This window comes from Elephantulus edwardii, unplaced genomic scaffold, assembly GCF_000299155.1.
Source record: "Elephantulus edwardii isolate Elephantulus edwardi_28Jun2011 unplaced genomic scaffold, EleEdw1.0 scaffold00211, whole genome shotgun sequence".
NCBI classification, from domain to species: domain Eukaryota; kingdom Metazoa; phylum Chordata; class Mammalia; order Macroscelidea; family Macroscelididae; genus Elephantulus; species Elephantulus edwardii.
This window is the reverse complement of record NW_006399961.1, coordinates 3,642,217-3,642,786: the sequence shown is the minus strand read 5'-3', so window position 1 is coordinate 3,642,786 and position 570 is coordinate 3,642,217.

Here is a 570-nt window from a genome sequence, read left to right as displayed (position 1 = left end):
AACACTGTCTGCCATGGGCGACCAATACCACATTTGGCACATCAGGGTCACAGTGTTCAGCATCAGAGCAACCACGAGTTATCTCTGTACAGCAAATCTACAGAGCAGTGCTATACTGCCTAGAAGAATGTTTAACCAAAAACAATTTAAAACAGGCCTGAGGGACACAGATTAAAATCACCCACCTTTGGCTTGGCGGCATCACTTTCTGTCCACTAGGTCAACTGAGCTCTCTCTATGTTGTTGTTAAATGCCTTTGAGTCATAGGCGACTCATAGCAACCTTATGAGTGAAGGTACTGCTTAAACTTCAAAGAACCACAAAAAAAGTATCTTTAAGATACTTTAAAACTTAGAGAACACAAACAAGGGAATAGATCTCCTATATAAAACCAAAGTCTCCTTTTGAAAATTATAAGCAACATTGTAGAAAAAGCTTGACTGAAGATGAAAGTGAATAAGCAGTCAGGTAAAAGCCCTGATAAGCTCTGCACAAAGAAATCTGCCTCTTTGCTTAACCAAGCATTTTCTAAACTGAGTTGACCACGGAACATTTTGTCAAGCAGCATCT